Source organism: Phyllostomus hastatus, unplaced genomic scaffold, assembly GCF_019186645.2.
Source record: "Phyllostomus hastatus isolate PE091 unplaced genomic scaffold, TTU_PhHast_1.1 phas_contig_329, whole genome shotgun sequence".
Taxonomy (NCBI): domain Eukaryota; kingdom Metazoa; phylum Chordata; class Mammalia; order Chiroptera; family Phyllostomidae; genus Phyllostomus; species Phyllostomus hastatus.
In genome coordinates, this window is record NW_025333854.1 from 4,269,901 (window position 1) to 4,291,181 (window position 21,281).

The 21,281-nt window shown below is 49.6% G+C and overlaps 1 protein-coding gene across 3 annotated transcripts in view; it reads right to left on the reverse strand.

The window, feature by feature from the left end:
• Positions 1-21,281, reverse strand: part of PARP8 (poly(ADP-ribose) polymerase family member 8) — a 147,700-nt gene that overhangs the window by 123,397 nt on the left and 3,022 nt on the right. The window lies entirely within an intron of this gene.

The following is a 21,281-nucleotide window of genomic DNA, read 5'->3' on the forward strand; positions in this document are numbered from 1 at the left end:
GACCAGCTAAGCAGCCCCCTGGACCAGAACACGGTCCCCAGCCTCTCCGGGAAACAGGGTGCGTTCTCCTGCGAGGACACCCTGTAAACGCCCCCTGGAAATGTCCGAATGTACATCCTTGACAATGAACACGCAGGGTCCAGCAGAGGTCGGGCCTACTTGAGCGTGGCTGGTACGGTGATAACACGGGTGTGAAATAATGCATAGTTTCAATTCGAACATTTCACCTAAAATGTCATACGGTGTCCTCGAGTATACGATGATGCTACAGAATGATGTGTTTATGATTTTGTAATAAAAGATGTTGTCATAAAAACGGGGCGTTATTTGTGCCAGCCCCTGTATTTGACTTCAACGGTGGAGTGATAAATGCTTTTTTAATGCCAATGAAAGGATGTGGCTATGAGAGACTTTGTTAGAATGTCTACTTCGTTATATTTCACAAACAACAACTATAAGGTTAAAGTGACTCTCCATGTGCCATCTAAGGTAAGGCTGAGGTATTTTCATGAAAAAAAGTCATGCGTCATGAGTTTATGGTGGTTGCTATTAAAGCTGGAGGGATTTGTTAATAAGAAAAAAGTTCATACAGCACTGATTACAATATAAAAAAATAACGTTGTGTCTGTCTCACAGTAGAAGGTAAAGAGTACTTCTAAATTTAGAAAGGAAAAACGAATCCACTGAGTAAAAACACACGTCGGCGACGTGAGCCAGAGCGGTGCTGTAGGCAGTGAGCTAGACATGACCAGAGCAAAGGGGGCAAAGGGAACTGGACACTGAGCTTCACAAACTGGGGGCGGGGCCTGTCAGCTTCGCCAGGAGGCTGCAGCTTCACACCCCCGGGGACCACAGCATCGCTCCGCGGAGGGGATGCACAAGCCTCCCTTCCCCTGCCGGTACTGGGTTATTGGGGGGCACAGAGCGCTATGCCGGGTCATTGTGGCCTGGGAGTCTCACTAGGGGGTGTGGACTCATCAGAGCCAGTGGACGCTCGGGAACGTCGTGGGTTACTTTGAAAGAGCAGCCGGTCTGTCCCCAGCCCAAGCTAACAAACATAACCCCAGGGGAACAAAGAGGCAGGTGCGCGCACTCTCTCTGGCTCTCTCTTGCTCTCTTGCTCTCTCGCGCTCTCACCACCCCCAACCCAGTGATGTGCTGGTGCCCCACATTTGCATGTTCTCTCTTGCCTGTGAGCACACAGCCATGTGGGCCGAGCAGCTCGGGGGCCCACGGCAGACTGTGCGGGCTCTGAAGGACTGAGCTTTAATGTGCGGCAGGCACTAGGGCACTGGCTTCCCTCTGGGCCTTGCCGAGGACACAGCTGGACTTCTTCCATGTGGAAACCCAGGGGCAGGTTTCTACCCGAATAACCCCTTTTGCCACGTCACAAGCTCCTGCGCGTGGGTCCTCGGCATGCTTTCCTTGCAATCCCACGGAAGAGCCTGATTTCCACCCACAAAAAAAATCAACTGTTGCTGAGACTGGCAATATGATGTGACTGTCCAGTAACTCACACTACGATGGAAATTTTAAAAATACGATTTGAATAATGTAATGAGAACAGAAGTCACCCTAATCATCTTCGTATTCCCAATCAGAACACCTGGTACAGTTTCTTCATCCTACTTGGTGCTCCACAAATATTTCTAAAATAAATTAAGGAATGAACGATGGAAAAAAAAAATGATAAACAGCTCCTCTGTCTCCTGGGAATTCAATGCACTACTTTCTTTTAAATGTAATTAATCCTCAACGTCCTTGTAAAATAGCCAAAGGGAAAATGTATTTACATTGCATCTGAAATTGACAGAGTCGGTGAGCAGGACCAAACATTTTCCTCAAGTAAAGGCGGCACTGGCGCTCCAGCGAGAACCAAGGATGCCACGCATTTCCTAGGTGGATGGCTTTCCGGGGGAGACTGACAGGCATTCCCTGCAGGAACTCTCCTGGATCCTGTCGGAACCCGTTCCAGGGATGGTGTCTGGCTGCTAACCGGTGCTCTCCACCATCCCACGGCTTTTAAAGTTCCTTGTCGGTCCCTTCCCCCTTCCTAGTCCACAAATGCTGGGACCGAGTCTTTTTCCTAGACCAGCCCTGATCTGAGGCATTCCACGTGCCTTCCCCCAAAATCCTCACACTTCTCTGACCACAGGCTCCAATATTAGTTCAGGAAGGAGGAAAAAAAAGTTATCACACTTGCATACACATAGAAGAGATCACAGAAAGCCCTGGCTGGTGTGGCTCCGTGGGTTGAGTCCCGGCCTGAGAACCCAGAGGTCACCAGTTCGATTCCCAGTCAAGGCACATGCCTGGGTTGCGGGCCAGGTCCCTGGTTGGGGGTGTGTGTGTAAGAGGCAACTGGTGGATGTATCTCTCACACACTGATGTTTCTCTCCCTTTCTACCTGCCTTCCCCTCTCTCTAAAAATAAATAAATAAAATCTTTTAAATTTTTTAAAAGAAAAGAAATCACGGAAAAACAGGTTAGTAACGTGTGGAAATAGCATTATCACCCTACGTCACCTCGGCTGATGCACAACTCAGCAATTATGTAACGATATCCTATCTTCACTATTCATGAGGACACTCTTTATGAACTGGAGGTCTGACACAACATTGGTGGGACCTAATTTTAAAAGTTGAAAATAGTACAAGGCCTCCAGGTTTGATTTCATACGGGGACGATTAAAGGGACGCAGGCAAGCACCGGTGATCTCTGTGCTGGGGGACACTGGAGATTGCTGTTTTTAACGGGAAACATCTGGCATTTAAAAGGCCACACTTCCACGTCCCTGCGGGAACATGGCAGCAATCACACTGAGCACCATTCTGCGATCTCCCTCCAGTGAGTCGCATTAATATTAGCACGTGAAACGAACGTGTTAAGTGACTATAAACAAACCCAAGTGATTTCATTAAAATTTAGTTTAGCAAAATGTTAACTTTCATATTCTTGGTAGAAAATCTTTTTATTCATATTCCAATCCAACAAACAAGTCACAAGCAGAGGAAGTGGTCTCAAATGTTAGCTACACCCACCCCCAAGACCCCCTCAATACATTATTCAGTCATGCTCAGCTCCCACGTTGGCGACGCAGACCACGTGCTGACCCTTGGGCAAACAAGTTTCCCACGGCACCGCCTCGATCAAACAGCAAAACTCCAGCCCCCTGGACACTCCCGTCTGCCCGCATGACAAACAGGTACCGCCCGCAACACTGATACAGTGTATGCCAAAGCTCTAAGTCAGAGGACACGGAGTAACAACCATAACATTAAGCACAGAAGAAAACAAAACATACAAAATAACTTTTAGGCCATCAAGAAATGTCACAAGGCCACGTGTGGTTCCAGAACAAAGCCTGTGCCCTGTTAAACAGGATTCAAACAAGCCCGGTGACCTGGTTTCCAATGACATCCGCTTGGGAAAGAAGAACCGGGTGCGGGAGGCAGAGGCTAGGGTTGGGGCGCCCCTCCTCCGGGCCACAGGAAACACGGGAACGGTCCCCCTTGACGACGATCACCCTGAAGAGCTGGCTTCTGCGCTCCGACCCTCCACTAAGTGTTTGGAGAACTCGCCACGGAAGGCAGCTCAGTTCTGGCTCTTGCGTCTCCTCTACGACTTCCAAGCAAGGACTCTATTTCGGATGAACTGCCTCACAACTAATAGAAACGGAACCTAAATTTTACATGAAGCTCTTAAACACAGTTTAGGGCTGTCAGAATAAAGAAACCCGTGAATTTGCTGCTATAGATATGAAAGAGGAGCGTTCCCCATCTTTCCAGCTTCCCAAGCAAATCACCTCTCACTTTAAGAAAACAGGATCTAAGCCCTGGCTGGCGTAGCTCAGTGGATTGAGCACGGGCTGCGAACCAAAGCGTCGCAGGTTCGATTCCCAGTCAGGGCACATGCCTGGGTTGCAGGCTATGACCCCCAGCAACCGCACATTGATGTTTCTCTCTCTCTCTCTACCTCCCATTCTTCCCTCTCTAAAAAAAAATAAATAAATAAAATCTTAAAAAAAAAAAAAAAAGAAAACAGGATCTAAAAGGTGCTCAGAAGTGACCATCCGCCTCCGGGATGACGAAATGACTTCCGCCTCCATAGACAGTGACCCCCACGACCTTCCAGAATGAGTGAACTGCATTAAAAGCCAAACTCACTTAATTTTAAGACCAAAAAATGAAACAAACCTCCACTGCTCAACAGTATTTTACGGAAACAATTTTTTTAAGTGCCACACGATAGTTCAAGTCTTACTTAAAATTTTAAGCAAAAGTAATTGTTTTCTAATGGGATCACATATACTTATGATTCTCCTATTCTTATGTCTGAGGTAATACGTATACTTTTTAGCTGGAACTGAAACTCACTTCTGCTCTATCATTCGGGAAGTTATCTATGTAAGTTAATTAAGGAAACCAAGGTCCATCTTTTGAATTCAGGAAAAAAAGATAACATTCAGCATTTTATAAAATTTTAACCATTTGCAAACTTTCTAATGCACTTAATGTATGCATGTGCTTCTTTCAAGGAGAAAACCAAAAGTAATTCTTGGTTCTTTGTTTGAATAGCAACGTATGGCTTTTCTGAGAATCAGCCATGTCCCCAGGCCCCAACAAAGGGGACAAGGCTAACGGAACTGTGCCAAATGCATCCACATTTTACTTTTTTATTTAAATCTGACTTTGTAACCCTGTCCTCTCGCCCCACAGCTTCCAGCGTAGTGCGGAGCCTGCCCCTCACAAAGCAGGAGCCCGAGTTACCGGCGTATGCAGCAGGAAGGCAGGTAACAGCGAAACACGGTTTCTGAGACAGTGAAAACTTATAAGGGAAAACCTACAGGAAAAAAGTCAGTTGATTTACTTGTCAGTATTTCCTCCAACGTAATCAATGCCCAAGGTAACAGTGATCACGGCCGCCCCGTAAAAGCTGCAGATGCGTGTGTACGAAATGCATGTTGTGAACAGACAGGCAGACACGGGGACCATGGACGGACAGTGGGAACACAAGACGGTTTTCGAGTGACCTCCAGACGCGCTGTCCATCCCGCTTTCCTCATCTGTTGCAGCAGCTCCAACGCCAGGAGAATCCTCCTGAGAACACGGGGGCATGGCAGGGAGCTGGGGAAACTCCTAATTCGGGGCCCTGGCCCGGGGTGATGAGGGCAGCTGAGTGGCAGGCCTAACGATGAACATCCAGTCCCAACATACGTACCCTTTCCCGCAGAATCTAAAGCTAATTTACATGATCAAACAGACACTTTAATTAAAAATGTCAATGTTGAGGCGCCCAGGCCATCAGTATGCACCAAGTTGTTCCAGGAGCCTTTTCCTTCCAGCAGCTTCTCTGGACACCCCTGACGTGGGGGAAATGAGGCACCGGCTCAGCAGGAACCGAGGCCGAGGCTGACGGAGGGGCAGCGCAGAGGGAGGGCAGAGGAACTCTCTGTCTGTCCCTTGTGAGTCGCTCCATTTACCTGGTGTCCCTTGTTCGCTGTTCAGTAAGCCTTTGTTCCGCTACGGAATCTCCTTAATATCAAAACCCGTGTGTTTTATTTACGTCTCCAAAATACACCCTGGTCCCTCCTGAGCCACAGTTTTAGTTACCAGTGGTCCACCGTGGTCCAAGAATATTACATGGAAAATTCTAGAAATAAACAATTCACAAGATTCAAATTGCGCGCTGTTCTGAGAAGAGGGATGAAATCTGGCGTGGCCCTGCTCCGTCCCGCCAGGGACCCGACTCATCCCTTTCTCCAGAGTCTCCAGGGCACACACACTCCCCACCCACCTGTCCCTTAGCAGCCAAACCAGCCATCAGATCAACCGTCACGGCATCTCGTGTGTATTCAAGGCACCCTTACGTTACTGAGTATCGGCCCCACAGAGCAAGCGTACTGACTCGGGCAATTCAAAGACACTGAAGAGGGTCCATCAAGTGCCCCCTGGAAGTGGCAGGTTCAAGTGCTCGACCTAACACAGAAGGAAAACCGAGTGCTGAGGGTGGTAAGATCTACGGGAAGAACAAACCCTCTGCCTGCGGACTGGTGAAGGGAGAAGAAATCCGTGCTGGTCCGGTTGTTGCGCCTCAAAATGCACGTGTGGGAAAATCACAGGGCAAAAGGGCGTGGTCCCACCCACGGTTCTGACGTCCACCCACGGTCTCAGAACACCCCCCACCGCCCCACCGCCAAGGGGGAGTGACTCCTGCCCATCACATCAGCCACCACATGGGGAGGGGGCGGGGGGGCTATAAATGCATCTGCCAGCGTCAGCGAAAGGGAATATTCTGCTCTCAAAAGAACATTTACTTCATTGGAGTGTCACCCCTGCGTCACTTGCACTGGAACTGCCCCTTGCCTGCTGGGTCAAGTGAGGACACAGCCATGAACCAGAGAGATTTGTTTTCCTATGGAGAAGGTTATTGTATGTCAGACGGTGCGAGAGAAGTCAGCAGGAACTGCCAGATGCATCCGAATCCCGAAGACCTTCTAAGGGTGGGGGAGGCTGGCGGGACGTGAGGGACCCGCCGAGGGACCCGCCCCGGGCTCTGGTGGCCCGGAGACACGTGTCACTGAGTCCAGAGCAGCTGAGCTCTCGCTAGGCCACAGTTCAACTTACGGAAGGGGAAAAACACAAGGGTAATAAGCAAATGAATACAGACCTAAACCTATCATTTTTCAAAATAAAAAAAAAAAAGTCCCCACTGTGCTAAAGGGCTGGGTGACGTGCAGGCACCCAGCACGTGGCGGAGGGAAGGCAACGTGGTCCCCGGATGCTGTGGGGACCCGACAGCGGCCCAGAGGGAGGCTGGGGGGTGCGAGGGGGGGGGGGCGAGGCTCGAAAGAGCAGACGCTATTAGCAAACACGTGCTCTCGCTTTTCTTCACTTCTGCGTCCATTTAGTATGTGTTTTTCAGAAGCTGTTATTTGATGAAAGTGCACCCTGTACACAAATACCTTCTTTTTTTTTAAGATTTTATTTATTTATTTTTAGAGAGGGAAAGGGAGGGAGAGAGAAAGAGAGAGAGAGATAGAAACATCAATGTGCAGTTGCTGGGGGCCGTGGCCTACAACCCAGGCTTGTGCCCTGACTGAGAATCGAACCTGCGACACTTTGGTTCGCAGCCCATGCTCAATCCACTGAGCTACGCCAGCCAGGGCAAATATCTTTTCAATGTCAGAAAAATCTGCATTCCCAAACCAAGTAGGGCCATCTTCCTACCGGGCAAAGGACATCGTTTTTGCATCCGTATTCCGCCTGCTCCTGGGGTCCGGACCCCGGGAACCAGAAGCCGCTGTGAACACTGACGTCACGTTCAGCCTGCTGGGCCAGGCTGCGCTGGACACTGTCAGCAGGCGCGGGAGGGGGTACCCCGGCCCCGGCGGCCCCCACCCCGCACGTTCCCGAGAAGGGCCCGTCGTCCCGCCTGGCCCGTGGCCAGTTCCCAGGAAAAGATCGCCGACCCTCGGAACATCCCGCCTGACGCCCATGCCCCGCGTCCCGGGCCACACGGCACCGGGCCGCTAAGACAGGTAACGCTAACAAGCGTGATTCACGCTGAACATCTGTTTTGGCTCCGCGAGGCCGGAGCCGGAGCGGCTGACTTCAGTCCCCGCGGTGCAGCGTGGGTGTGAGACTGACTGGCCCCCAATAAAAATCCTGCAGACCACGGTTCGTGGGAGCATCTCCAGTGGGCCTCTCACATGTCGTCATCACGTGTCACTGCCGGGCAATGAAGAGCATCCCCGTGGTTCTCCGGACCAGCCACCAGGACACCTGTGCCTGGCTTGTCCTGGACTGTGCCCGGTGGGTCTCTGCCCTTTGCAGATGTTGAGGGAATAAACTATAACGGTGAACGTAACAGTTTTCCGAGGGCTGTGCTGCCTTCCAGAGCAGCCGGTCTCTGCAGCCCTTCCACGCCGGTCACCTAATCCCGTCCCGCACACCCTGCCGTGTCACGACTGCCGCTTCCCGGACGGGACCAGCAGGAATGGAGCAGCATAAACCGTCTGAGGGGCTGGGTTTCAAAAGGAATCGCGTCAATCCGTCCACTCTGCTATACCATGCGGTAATGTTATGGGGCTGTGAAGAATTTTTCAAATAATTTTAGAACCTAACCAACATTCGCCCTATGTCCTTTGGAAGATATTAAAACGCCATTTCATAAACCTTGAAAAATGTTCAGACTGTAATTAACCTGCAAATACAGTCCAACTTCGACGCATTCAGAATGTGATGTATCAGAATTCAGAATACCTCTGTGTGGTTCTGAATGCAGTACTGCAGCCAGAAGTTCCTAAGATTATACATTGTTCCCTGCCTACTGACTCCTGCCCATCCTACAGAAACCCATTTCCAGAGTAACAATTCTCAGGGCTTCCCATGTCCGAGAACAGTGGGTACAAGCATGTGTGTGTGTGTGCGTTAGAGAGAAAGAGGAATGAGTTCCTTAATGTCTTCATGTGTAGGGTATCATGCACTCTTTGTATGTTTGGGAGGAAAATCTAAAATTCATAGTAATGTCCATGTTTTGCAGGTTTGTGTACATATGCGTGCAAGAGAAAAATGTCTCCAATATATTTTATGTTTAAGCTCAGTATTCAGCCTCAGAAATATCTGGTGGCGCCAGCTCCCATTGGTTTCCTGGACAGGCGCACTGGTGTTAAACGTTGTGTTTCTGCAGCGACTAGGAAATTAACAGGCATGGAATTCATGTGAGACTTATTAGTATTTCTTGAAATGCTAAACAATTACTTTTAGTATAGTTTTACAATCTATACTTCAATAAAATTAGATTTCTCATTTAGAATTGCGATTTCTCTTCTCTGTAAGTAGCTACATGCTAAACCCGTCATCTAGGTTATGCCGTTTAAGGCACCTTTTCAAAATTTCTCATTTCCAGTTGACACACGACATTATGTTAGTCTCGGGCACATGACACAGTCATTAGAGATTTATGTCCCTTACGAAGTGACTGCCCCAGAAAGTCTGGTACCCACCTGACACCAGTCATTACAGGGTCTGGCACAAATAACACCCCTTTTTTTAAATCATGAAATCTTTTATTACAAAACCATAAGCATGCCACTCTGTAACCTAACAGTGTCCTACTCAAGCACACCACGTGACGTTTTAGGTGAAACGTTAAAACTGCCGTCCCTCGCGTGTGAGGCAGTCGCGTTCCCGACCAACCACGCTCGTGTGCGCATCACGGCCGCCAGCCCTGTGTACTGACTACCCCCCGCGCCCCCCCCCCCCCCGCCTCGTGCTGTATTTCCCATCCCCGAGACTGTTTCAGCCCCTGGCAATCTGCACTTTCCAGTCGCTCCTCCTTTGCCACCCCGCCCTCAACCTGCTTCCCATCTGGCAGCCGTCGGTTTCTTCCAAGGCGCTTGCTTGTGTCTAAGAAGTCCTTCAACTTCCTGTACAGAGGAATCTTCATCGAGAAGCAGAAAAAGTCTTGGTAAACACCTGCCTCTTTTCCTGGCTATTTTTTTGAACAGGACTTACGCTTTCCAGCAGTTTTAGGTTCACGGCAAAACTGAACAGAATATACAGAGCTTCCCATACACCCTCTGCCCCGCCCCCAACATGCACTGCCTTCCCCCCCGCCGCCCACCAGAGCCGTGCCTCTGTTACTAATGACGGACCTACAGTGACACGCCAGCATCACCACGGTGACTCCACAGTGTACCTTCCCTAGTGCTGGACACTGTACCTTCCCTAGTGCTGGGCACTGTGCGGATTTGGACAAATGCATAATGACACGCACCCACCCACCACGGTACCCTACGGAATAGTTCCAATGCCCCCAAGATTCCCTGTGCTCTGCCTGTTCGTCCCTCCCCCCTCCTAACCCCAGGCAACTACTGATGACTTTGCTTTCTCTAGTTTTGTGTTTTCCAGAATGCCACGTAGCTGCACTCATACGGTGGGTGGCCTTCTCACTGAGTAAATAAGCACGTAAGGTTCCTCCATGTCTTTTTATGGCTTGACAGTTCACTCCTTTTTAGTGCTGAGTAACATTCCACTGTCTGGATGGACCACAGTTCATTCACCTATTCGCCTCCTGAAGGATATCTTGGCTGCTTCCAGGTTTTCGCAATTTCGAATGAAATGGCTACAAACATCTTGTGCGGGGTTTGTATGGGCGTAAGTTTTCAGTTCCTCTGGGTAAGTACCAAGAAGCATGAATGCTGGATCGCGTGGTAAGAGCATGGGTGGTTTCGTAAGAAACTGCCCAAACTGTCCACACTTTGCATTCCTATCAGCAACGAAGGACAGTTCCTCTGGCTCCTCCTCCTCACCAGCATCTGGTATTGTTGGTGTTCTGGGTTTGGACCTTTCTAACCAGCAGGTATGTGGTGTTAAGCACCTGCATTCTGATATCAAAGTACATGTGAAATGCAACCTTTCCCAGAATGTACCCTCAAAGCTAGAAATGTCAGCATTTCTGTTTTAAAAAAATGTTTTGTGAAAATACCTCCCTCAGTAGATTTTTCCCTGCTAATCACCCACCGCAGGAAAGAATTTTGTGTGTACTAGACCTCTAGAATTAAGGATACTGCAAATTTCAAGTAAGTGACACAGGAAGTTGCTGGGAACCGCCCTGCCTGGTTTCAGGAGCTGTAAGCCCCCGTGGCTAAGGCTGAGTAAAGGATCTTGGGACCATGAGCCACTAAGGAGACAAAGCTTATCTCCCTGGCAGGGGCACCACCTCTGCCCCCTTTCACCTCACCCTGCTTGGCCCAAGGCAGATGACTGGTTAGCCAATGACGGGTAAGATTCCTCAAGGGAGGGATGACCTAAGATAGGCATGGTCTCAAAGGGGCCCTCAGGGAAGGACTTTGGGGGGGGGCTATAGAAAAAGGGGGTGATGGACCCTCGCCCCTCTGCTTTGACATAGCCTGAGTCCTCATTCTGTCTGCAAGAAGTCTCCTGATCTCTTGGCTGCCTTACTTCCCCTGCCTGACTTAAGCCTGAAACAATGCTGGAGGTGGGTGCCGCCCTGTGCTGGAAAGGGCGGGTTCCCTAGGGTGATCAGGTCTAAGAAAGAATGCATAAAATCCTGTGAAACCTGCTTTGCGAATACCCTCAATTTAAATGATAAGGGTCCAAGCAGGAAGTGAGTTTGTTCCCCAAAGTTTTCTGGCCCTTTAACTATCTGAACCTGACTCAGAGTAAGCCCTCAGGGTTCTCTGAATGTTATCTATGGTTTAGTCATTTCTGCCTGACAGTGACTGATGAGCTTTATGCATACACCCTGTATCCTGTGCAAATCGAACCCAATAAAAGTTTTTCAAGGCAAGGGTCCGGGTGCTGTCCCCTTGAGAGAGTGGCTAAGGTGCTATGAGGCTTTTCCTCCCCTTGAGAGAGAAGCCGCGCCGTCCCTTTTCCTCCACGGGACTCGGGGGTCTGTGCCAATTTGTCTCGTCTCATCCATAACGCCGTGGACCCCAGGAGCCGGGGTCCACATTAGGGAGTCAGCACAGAAAGCTCCTATTAAATCAAACTGGTATGACTTCAAATAAAAAAAATCAAGGTTGAAGTCTTTCTTGGCACAAGTCTCATCATTCCGGGGCCAAATTCAGCCAAGAACACGCACCCCTTCTTGGAATCACCTAATTGAAACTCACGGAAATCACCCTTCCAGGCTGGTTTTCCCACAAAGAGGGGCTGCTGCAAAGAGAGTCAAGAAAGCATTTGATTCACAGTGAATTATCTGCCCGTCTCAGTTCACTAAAAATGAACCTGACCATTCACTGAGAAATCCTATCAAACCCTGCAGGAATCCCAAAGCAACGGCCACTTCTTAGCTGGAGGCCTACCTCTCGCTTTCGCTGCCCTTCTGGCTGGGGTGCGTTTTGATGAGACCTGAGGGCCGCCTCCGCTTTCATCCATAGGACGCGGAGTCTGGCGTCGGCTCGGGTCTCCCACACGCACGCCGGCGTCTAGGCCTTTGTTCTGAAGATCAGTGACATGCACACGCACTGACCGACACGGGCATTATCGCAATCGCAAATTCGCTCCGCGGAGATTTTGCACACGGACCTCCGTCCGAACGAGATCCCTAGAACCGACCAGATCCTCGGCAAGCGTGAGGTTCTCCTGCCTCCACCGGGCCCCCAAAGCCACGGAGCACACTCGCACCCGGAATGCGCCTGCCGTGGCCGTGAATGATTCTAAGTGCGCACCCGGCCCTGCGTGCACAGGGCTGCACTCGCGGGCGGCAGCTTCCTTCTCCAGCCGTGTGCGCCCGAGGTGAACACGTGTGGCTTCCTCGGGCGTAGAGGCTCACGGTGCCTGGGGGGGGCGTGTGCTTACTGGCTAATGCTGAAAAAGCTCTGGGAATGTTTTAGGTTTTTTTTTAAGATTGTATTTATTTATTTTTAGAGAGGGAAGGGAGGGAGATAGAGAGAGAGAAACATCAGTGTGCAGTTGCTGGGGGCCGTGGCCTGCAACCCAGGCATGTGCCCTGACTGGGAATCGAACCTGCGACACTGTGGTTCGCAGCCCGTGCTCAATCCACTGAGCTACGCCAGCCAGGGTAAGTTCTGGGAATGTTCTAAAACTCCAAATGAGTGCATTTCTCATTCAGTCACTGGGAGGACAGTTTTGCAAAAGAGACACCGTCATCGATGTTCTAAAACTATTTTATCCAAGAAGTGAAACATTTAGATAAAGTCCAGATCTCCCTCACCACGAACATCTCAAAAAGGACACTCCATCCAAGACACTCCCCCGGCAAGCTCCCCCCGCCCCCGCCGCCCGGCCAAGCGACAGATCCGCAGAGGACGCAGTGCACGCTCCCACGACTCCGAATCATCATCCGTCTCTAACGCTTCCTCGGGGGCCGGTTTCGAATCCTGCACCCAGAGCACCTGCTGACCTCACAGCGCTGAGGAATAAGTAAGTGAGCATCGTTGAGAGCCCTCATCAGAAACGGGCTCAACACAACAGAAGAGAGACCCAGGCACATGCGCCCTCACGTACAGAGAAGTGAGGGGATTGCAATGCCGCATGCCTTTCACGGAAGCTTTCCCTGTCATAAAGCAAGTTCTATAAAAATCACCGAAAATACATTTCTCAGGGCTCAATGTGAATCGGCAATTTCCACTTCTGTTACAGTGTACTGTTTATCCAGAAACTATTTTTAATGAATAAGACGCGGAGTGTGCCAAAGCGTGTTCCACAAAGCAACTCTCTCAAGATGTTCCAGCTCTGTAATCAAATAAGTCTGCAAAAACCCCGCATACTTCACCCGCCTCTTGGATATGCACGATGCACACTGATATATAAAAGGCTCTAAAAGCTGAACCTTCACATTGTTTAAGATGGTTTAACTAAGCATTTCCCAGACATGTTTGGCCACGTACCTAACATCTAATTAAACAGCATTTAAGAAATACTAAGAAATATTCATTCTATTCTAGGCACTCTGCTAGCAATGAGAGCTCTGGTCTTTAAACAGAAAATTTATTTTGTACTTGCCTTATTCTTTTACACAGCTCTGTCAGCAACAGCACTTTTTTTTATTGATTGATTTGAGACAGTGGAAAGGAGGGGGGAGGGGGGAAGAGACAGGGAGAGAGAGAAAAATCAATTTGTTGCTCCACTTATCCACGCATTCATTGGTTGATTCTTGTGTGTGCCATGACCAGGGATCGAACCCACAACCTTGGCGTTGTCAGGACAATGCTCTAACCAAACTGAGCTACCCAGCCGGTGCTAGTAAAATAATATTTTTTTCCTGCTTTTGTCTTAATTTTTTTTTCCTCCATAAATGTGAAAGCCTAACCAATGTACAGTCGCTATCAGTCTCTGGTTCAAGTCTATACTTTGAATTCAAAAATATTCTCTAAGTGATTCTTGGATAATAACCTCTACTTGTTTTTCAAGCAAAACAATGATGAAAATCCAACTAACTACAGCCCTGCAGAGACGGCTGGCAAACCCTCAGAACACTGTCAGGCCATTAGCAAATGCAATTTACATTCCGAAATGTTCAGAAAGAAATCATCTTGGGGGAAGTCAGTGGGCAGCTAGCTCACGTCTTTCTGTCTACTAATTTCTTCCAGGGAAAAGCGATCGGACCGCACAGCGGTTTGACTGAGTCTCCCTTTCAAATGTAACACTGATTGATTCGCCACCCTCCATTTAATACACCGAGAAGGTGTCAGCCACAAACGAGGATGCCACTGATGTGTAAATAAACTCCACTCGGGAGTCGCTGCTGTGATTCTACAATGGATCGCCTGTCATCCGGTGACAGGCTCATCCTGTCCCCCTCAGATTTCTCTCGTCCTCACCTTGTTCCACGCACCGTCTCACTCTACCCTCTTCGTGAGCACCAATCCGTCACAGAATTCCACAGACATGTCACTTGCGGTCAAAGGCAAGTGTCAATGAACTGGTCTTTGTCATCATGAAGCCATGATCTTAATATCCAAAACCAAGTGCATTATGCGCCACAGATGGTATCAATCAACGAACCCTGAATGGCCGTGCATGCCTAACGCGCTGAATTACACAAAGTGCCGCTGCTGCGTGGAGAGCGGAGGCGGCCAACACGCAGAGAGGAAGGAGTGAGTGGTGGTGGGAAGCCCGGGAGGTGTGAACGGAAGGCTGGGGGAGGCGGCTGGCTCCTGAGAGGCCAGAATAAGGGTGTGAATGTGACAGGGAGGAAACCAGGGTCGCATTCGCAACCTTCTGAGCAGGTAAATGCTCTGACTTAGAGAGTTCAGATGCGAATAAACGGCTGAGTGAGGAGCTGTCAATCAAAAATGGGAAGATCCTGGGTTAACGTCCTTGACTGGAATCCCGCGTGGGCAGGTGGAGGGATGACGACGACTTCAGTGGGAGTCCGCGGGGCCTCGTAAGAGGTGGAGAAGGTGGGACAGGAAACCTGAGACCTGAGCCCCGGGCCTGGCTCGGGTGATGGGGCGCTGACCTGGGGAAGGCCAGGGAGAGACGCTCCTCGAGCCGAGGACGGGCTGGTTTAATGTGTTGGGCTGAGCTGTGGGATGTCGGAACCAAACGCTGACAATGTGTTACAATGAGATGGGATGCCACGCACTGCCAATACGAGCGTTAACTTCTTATTAGTCTTTCCTGGGCCATAGGGCAGATGGAACTTCAGACATTTAGAGACTAAAAAAGAGAAAGCTTAGATGTCAATAACTGGACTAAAATGTCATAGTAAGTCGGTGGCAGCTCCCTTAAAAAGCCAAGATTTATCTACTACGGCTCAGTCTATCCCAAAGCAAATCTGTGCAGGGAATTACAAAATACGTTTAGGCCTGATGAAATTTCATCGTGTTTTCCTTGTGTTAATGCTGCAGAGAGCAATGGCAGGAAATTTCAACGGACTGGCCCAATATTGCATAAGGATTGCACAGCCAAGGCACATAATTTTCTGACTATTCCTGCTCAGCCCTGGGCTCAGGCCGCCCCCCCACCCCCACCCCGCCGACCAGCAGGCTTTCGATGCCGGCCCGGCAGACACGCCCGGTCCTGAAACACTCCCAAGTTCTCCAGTCGACCGGTGCTCCCAACCCGGCCCAGGAACAGGCACTCACACTGCAGTCTGCTGCTTCCCAGTCACAGGGAGTCATTTAAATCACCCAGGCCTCAGTATCCGTCACCGTGAAACGTGAAACGTAAAACAAAACACCTACCCGTCTTGGTTGCAGACGCTGGTTGTCGGGCAGGCAAAAAGGACACCAGAGAGTACGGTACGCCCAATAAACACGACTGCAAGTACTATCTTAACCCATGAAATAAATGGAGTTTGCACATTTCCTTAATAGAGACCCTGCCATAAAGGTATACTTGTGTTAAACATGGTGGTTATGTTAGCTCAGTGGTTTTAAACATCATTGAACAGCACAAACCTTTTTCGAAGAAAATTTTTAACCCAGAACAGAGCCAGAGCAGCTGCCACAGAGAAAGGGCCATGCAAGCGCCGATCTCACTCACTCGGCTTCCTCGACATGCACCCCCCGCCCCGCCCGCCCAGGCACCCAGCTTTCCGGGGAGGTCCCCAGGGCTCTAGCGGGCATATTTTTTTAAGTCATCATTTTGGATAATAATTGATATGACAAAAGTACAATGGCAAGAGAAACCAACTAAATTTTCTTTTTTTTTAAGATTTTATTTATTTTTAGAGAGGGAAGGGAGGGAGAAAGAGAGAGAGAGAGAGAGAGAAACATCAATGTGCAGTTGTTGGGGATCATGGCCTGCAACCCAGGCATGCGCCCTGACTGGGAATCGAACCTGTGACACTTTGGTTCGCAGCCCACGCTCAATCCACTGAGCTACGCCAGCCAGGGCCTAAATTTTCATTTATAAAACTGAGCCTTCTTTTCATTCTGAAACCTTGAAGAGGAAACACTTCATGGTTTCAAAGTAACTGTCTAGATCCAGACTTCTAGAACGAGCAGGTACTTCTTTCCTAATGTCAGCCGATGACTCTGAGGGATTGGGGGGACGACCTCTCACCCCCACCCCCGCTCCTGCAGGCGAGGCCACTTCTCCTTTCCGAGAGTCGAGGAAAACAAGTGCACTTGGCAATCAGGCAGACGGGTTCTCATGGCCTCCCTCCCAGGAGAAAGAAATTACACGCCAGGGATTATCCCTCACCCCCCCAAAAAAAATCTACTCGATCACCAGAGCGCTGTTCACTTTTTAAAACTGAACTAAAAATTTTTCGAGTCCCCACTCTCCAGTCTGCCGCAGTTCCCATAACTACGATCCTACACAACGGCTCTGTCTGTCTGCCCCCAGAAATCATGTGCGCGTGTGACCCAGAGAACAGGGCTCACAGCTCCAACAGAGGCAACTTCTGTAATCCGCTGATCTAGCAATTCGCTCAACATCTACTCACTGAGCAAACACAGTGCGGGAGGCCCAGAGCCACCGCTGGGCACGCTGCACTGCGCAGGAGGGCCCTGCCTCCACCTTCGGGCAGATACTAAGTGAACGGGTGCTAACGGTACAGTGTGACAACACGGCTTTACAAACACCTGGCGGAGCTGGGCAAGGCTTCTCAGAGGGGAACTGGGCTCAGGGAGGTCTGGGCGGGGCAGGCAGACTAGGAGTGAGAGGGGGAGGGGGCATGCAGGGTGCAGGTGGTGCTCCCGGCAGCACGTGCAAAGGCCCAGGGGCGGAAGGAGGTGGCAGACCTCAGTGTGTGCGTCTGAAATGCGAGGGACCATAGAGTCACAGCACTGTAGTGACCCAGTCAATGCTCCCGAACAGCTGGGTGAACTCCAAACCATGCCCTTCTCCCCCGACCACGGGAGAGGTCTTTTCGTGCGGTCAACGGGGCACCTGTGCTGGCAACTCAGGGCACCTGCCCAGTATTAGATTCCTAACGTATGAACCATGTCTAATACAACTATCAGATTCCTTACACGGAGTCACATCCCTGGCCTGGAAAAACTCCCAATTTAATAAACATTTCTTTATTCTCCTAGCCGGTCCAAAAGAAAGACGTTGTTATATTCTTGGGTGACGAGTTGTGAGAGCTCAGAAGACTATAATATGGTCTTCAGACACACATATCTTTTTTAAAATTTAATCTTTATTGTATTTTTCCCAGTAGCATTTAGCCCCCTTATACCTCCCTCCCCGCAGCAAGCACCACACTGTTGTGTCCGTGTCCATGAGTCCTTTTCCCTTTTTGCTCAAACCCCCACCCCCCAACCTCCCCGCCCCCACTAGCTGTCAGCCTGCCTCCACCTATGAGTCTGTCCCCAATTTCCTTGTTAGTTCAGTTTGTCCATGAGAGTCCACGTATGAGCGGCATCACATAGTATCTGGACACATACATCTTATATGGAGGGAGACAGATAAAAATTCTGAAAGAACAAATTCTAAACATTAATGAAAGATAGAGAAATCGTCTATTTGGTTCACCTCTTTCTCTATTTCTTTTTACAATAAACAATCAATCACTGTTTGTGTATGAACTCCACAGGGGCTGGGCCAGGAAAGTGGGGGTGCGGGGGCAGGAGGTCCCCAGAGACTCAGCCGGTTTCCCATCTCCCAGTAGCTGTCCCCACCCACTCGACCCCTTTAGTGTCTTCCCTCAGTAACTGCAGGTCTCCCTGGAGGGGAGACGAAGGACCAGAAGCCCTAACCTTTGCGGCCTCAAGGACCTGAAGGCCAACAACAAGGGACAGAGGACGAGGCCGGAGACCACCAGCAGGACAGCACAGGGAAGGAACAACGTTTGCCTAAACTCACAGACCGCGGACAGCTGAGGGCCCTGGCACACCCCTGAAACCGGGAGGCAGCCCCAGGGGGAGCCCACGGCAGGCCCCAGCCCCTGGCAGCTCCAAGGAGCCCAGGAATCAGAGGTGTTACAAAGACCACTGCTGAGATGAACCAGTCTCACCAGACACGCATACACGTTCTCAAGCACATGTGGATGGTGTTAACCATCAGACCCATAACACTTAACACTCCCTTTGTCATCCCACTGTTTCTCAGTCAGACGACACTGCAACGCCACTCTCAAGAAAGCACCTGCCTCGCTTTCTGATGGGAAGGGGCGTCCGTGCTCAGAGGCGGGGGACGCGCGGGCAGAGAAATGAGCTCGGGTCTCCAGCCGGCCGGGGCAGGCCCCGCCAGGCAGCTCCCCCCTCCCACTGAGCCAGCCTGGGCACGCTCCTTAAACGCGGAGCCTGGCTTTGCACGTCCCGAGGTGAGAATAAAATAATTCCATGAGCCTTCCCCCGAGGGGGAACTCGACGAACTCGGTCCTCCAGCTGACTCTCTGCTCCCTCGCAATCCCCCTGACGTCGGAACAGACCGACAACCGCCACTCCAAAGGCCCGTGGTGAACCAGGCCACCGGCCAGGCCCGGCGCTGTCCCCTCCTGGCATTCCCTCTGAACCCACGGGAAACACAAAAGGCGACACGTAAAAAAAAAGCAACTCAAGATTTCTTCTTTTTTTTTTTTTTTGTAGGAATATGTTAAGATCAATCCCTGCCTTTAGAACAAAGTGCAACTCATTCTTGGAGAGGGTCCGAAAGGCAATAATAGTATATTCAGTTTTATCAACATACAACCGGAGTTGAAAATTATTCTTGACGTGCGTTCTCAATGGTTTAGATGACATGAAAGTTAAAGATAATGCAAGACAAACATGGACAAGCTCACCCTAAAATTCCTTCCATGGTGAAGTCTAAGTTACCTGACACGGCACTGGGAACTGAATATTTTAAGTCGACGAGCACATGAAATAAAAAGAGAGCAAGAGTGTTTTAAGGGCTCTACTGGCACAGCGCAATGAGGACTGCATTGTCAGTGTGGACTCACATGGAGTTAAACAGTATATTTTTTTATATTTTTATTTTCAGGGGGAAAAGCGCCTTCTCTGCTACGAAGCCCGAAATGGGTCACCGTTAGAAGGACTGATGCTGCTGCACCTGAACCACCTTTGAACCCCCAACGGCCCTGCGCAACCAGCTCCTGAGAAGACAAAGCCGTCGGGTCCACGGCGGCGCCACCGATTATTTCTCCTCTTTCGCAGGCCCTTCCACCCGCGGAGCCCACGCCCCAGGGGTTTCGGTCGGGGCAGAAGGACACCCGGCCCTTGCCGGGACCGCACAGAAAGGCGAACATCTCCCTCTTTACAAGCAGCGCTTCTCTCGCTGTACAGACCAGTAAACCGAGGCCACAAGAGCTCAGGCATCTTCCCGAAAACGATAAAGCTAGGGAGTTGAAAAGCAAAAGCGCACCCCGAGTCGTCCCAGCCCACACCTCTCCCCGATGAACGGCTGGAAGACTACAGACCGGCTCACTCACCCAAAGTGTGCAGGCGTACCTTGGCTCCCTGCACTCCCAGATCTTGCAATTTTTGCAGATTGAAAGTAAGACCCTCCGCCAACAAAGAGATAAGGACTTTGCTGAAGGTTCAGATAACGGTTAACATCTTTGTAGCAGCCAGGTAATTTTTAAAATAAGGCAGATACATTCTGTTTTTTAGACATAATGCTGTTGCACACTTACTAGGCTATGGTATAGTGTGAACGTAACTTTTATTTGCACCAGGAAACCAAAATATCCCTGTGATTAGTTTTATTGCGATATTCGCTTTATTTCGGTGACTGGGAACCAAACCCACAGCGTATCGGAGGCATGCTTGTATTTTAACTGGTAACATAACCTAAGAAGACATTAGTCATACACCAACATCCTCTGGATAATAAGTGGAGGAGCGGTGTTAATTTAGTTGAATCTTCTCTAATTTAATTACTCTTTTTATCCATAATTACAAAGCTGATGGTAAATTAAGAAGTACTGTCATTTTATTCTCTCCCAATAAGTACATACAATAGGTTATATTTTCAACGAGTAAATCAAATCAATATCCGAACCCTGCTTGGGGTAGTGAACACACAATACAATATACTGATGATAGACTATAGAATTGTACACCTGAAGCCTATATAATTTCATTAACCAATGTCACCCCCAATAAATCCAATAAAAAGTAAAAACTAAAAAACTACACGATAAAAAGCCAAAACACACACACACACACCCCGAATCCTGAAGCTTAGACATGCTGTACATATGGGAAACCCAAGGGCTATTTTAATTAAAGCTCCTTCTGGTTTTCAGATTGCAACACAGACCCTAAGCGCTTTAAAGATTCACATTAATTCCAAGGTTTTTAAAAAATGTATTCACAGAAGAAAGCGTCTTCTGCAATCTGTAGGTTTGTACTCGTTTCCATCAGCTAAGAGGTATTTTGGAATGCAGTCAACGATACTGAACACGAAGTCCTCGCAGCAAGGAGAGGCCTCAGAGACAGTGCTCTCACGCGTGGGGCCACCGCTCATTCAGTTTTAAGCCCCGGTGTCCGGAAAGGGGGGCCAACGGGGAGAGCATCCTAACTTAACAAGGAAGACAGCAAGGCATGTTCCAGCGGCCCCCTTTCCCTTTAAGGCTACCTCCTCAATACAAAGCTGCATTGGGACTCCTTTCACACTGCCAACAATGTAGTATTAATGTGTGCACGTCCTTCTTCCCCTCTCAAGAAAGGAGCCCTCCGCTCCAGCTGGAAGTAACTTCCCAACGCTCTCCTGCAACTAAAAGGGAAAACGAAAAACACCACTCCTTCAAAAAAAAAGAAAAAAAAAAGTATGGAGAACTGGCAGGCTGTGTGTTTATGTTAACCTTAGAAAAGATGGAGCAGCAGCTCACCGGAAAAAGCGTTCCCTGTGACCCAACTGTGGACTGTGGGGCATCTGATGCAT